General features: G+C 42.3%; 1 non-coding gene across 1 annotated transcript; it reads left to right on the top strand.

Annotated features, from left to right (window-relative positions):
- Positions 1-677: 677 nt before the first annotated feature.
- On the top strand, positions 678-784 carry LOC148548310 (small nucleolar RNA R71). The gene has a single exon (XR_015897325.1). It is a non-coding gene; the product is annotated as a small nucleolar RNA R71 (small nucleolar RNA).
- The last annotated feature ends 1086 nt before the right edge of the window (positions 785-1870 follow it).

The following is a 1870-nucleotide window of genomic DNA, read 5'->3' as shown; positions in this document are numbered from 1 at the left end:
ACACCTTGTTGTCTTAAATCTCCTTGCTTATGCCTTCAAGTAGATTCTCAATCCTTGAGATTCTTTCATCAAGTGATGATAAGTCAGGCTGAAGAGGGTTATTCTGGCCTTGATATGAATGTGGAGAGGTGTTGTTATGGGGGTGTTGATATGGTCTAGATGTGAAGTATTGAGTGGCTGCATTGTTTGGATTTGGGCATCTTTGATCAAGGCTTTGGTCTTGTTGATTCCCCCACCCAAAATTTGGGTGATTCCTCCATCCAGGGTTGTAGGTCTTGGAGTATGGATCATGGTTTTGCCTTGGTGAATTCCCAATGTAGTTGGCTTGCTCCTGGCTACCCTTTGCTTCTTTATTCCCTCCTTCTTGGGTTGTTGATGAAGTGGAGATTGCTGCTACTTGGTTCCTCTCCATCTTCTTGGTGAGGTCAGCCAGCTGCTGGGTGATGAGCTTGTTTTGGGCCAACAGAGCATCTACATTGTTTAGCTCCATTACTCCTCTTGTGTTCCCTCTTTCAGAAGCATAGAAGTAGTCGTTTTCTGCTACTGTTTCAATGACATCGATGGCTTCCTCAATAGTCTTCTTCTTGTTCAAAGATCCTCCGGATGAATGGTCTACGGCCTTCTTTGACTCATAAGAGAGCCCCTCATAGAAAATGTGCAGCTGCACCCATTCATTGAACATATCTGGTGGGCACCTCCTTGTTAAGTCTTTAAACCTCTCCCATGCTTCATATAGAGTCTCACCATCTTGTTGCCTGAAAGTTTGGACCTCAGCTCTCAGCCTATTGATTCGTTGAGGGGGGTAAAATCTTGCTAAGAATTTGTTCACCACGTCTTCCTAAGTTGTCAAGCTTTCCCTTGGGAAAGACTCCAGCCACTTGGCTGCCTTATCCCTGAGTGAGAATAGAAATAAGAGCAGTCTATAGGCGTCAGGATGAACACCATTAGACTTCACTGTGTCACATATTCTCAGAAAGGTGGTTAAATGTTGATTTGGGTCCTCTTGGACACTTCCTCCAAACGAACAGTTATTCTGCACAAGGGTGATGAGCTGTGGCTTCAGTTCAAAATTGTTGGCATGGATGGTTGGCTTTTGAATGCTACTTCCACAGTTTCCTAGGTTTGGATTGATGTAAGAGCCTAAAACTCTTCTATCCTCCCCAGCATGATTTGCTCGACCTCCTCTGCCATGGTTGTGAGCCTCTTCTTCATGATGGTTTTCCATGTTTTCTTCCATGTTTGGTTCAAAGTATTCCTCAAAGTGTTCCTCCTCTTCTTCAGCACCAACTACACGTTTGTCTTTTGCCTCCCTCCTTAGTCTAAGGAAGGTTCTCTCAGGTTCAGAATCAAAGGAGGTTGAAGCCCCGCTTCTTCTCCCGGTCATACAACCAACAAGTACAAGCAAAGAGAATAGGTGCAGAAAGTATATCCGTCAGAATTACTGTTAGTGTGAGTGATGCAATATTTCAAACAGTTAGTGGGTTAGTGTGATGAATGGTAAATAACAAAGAAAAAGTAGGGGGAAGGGAAGAAATTAACTAAAACAGGAAGTAAATAACTCAAACAGAAATTTAAATCAAACAAAAATAAAATGCTCAATCTAGTTATCCTCCAATCTAATAATTGTTGATGCACAATCAATCCCCGGCAACGGTGCCATAAACTTGATGCACGGAAAACTTGTCTCATAACAAATTTCCTTCGGCAAGTGTACCGAATTTGTCGTCAAGTAAAAACTCACAATAGAGTGAGGTCGAATCCCACAAGGATTGATTGATCAAGCAACTTTAATTAGAGGAATGTTCTAGTTGAGCGAATCAGAAATTGAGTTGAGAATTGCAGAAAATTAAATGGCGGAAAAGTAAATAGC

This window comes from Arachis ipaensis, chromosome B8, assembly GCF_059453495.1.
Source record: "Arachis ipaensis isolate K30076 ecotype BB chromosome B8, ASM5945349v1, whole genome shotgun sequence".
Lineage (NCBI taxonomy): Eukaryota > Viridiplantae > Streptophyta > Magnoliopsida > Fabales > Fabaceae > Arachis > Arachis ipaensis.
Note: the sequence above shows the minus strand (reverse complement) of the source record. Positions and strands in the feature narration are given on the sequence as shown.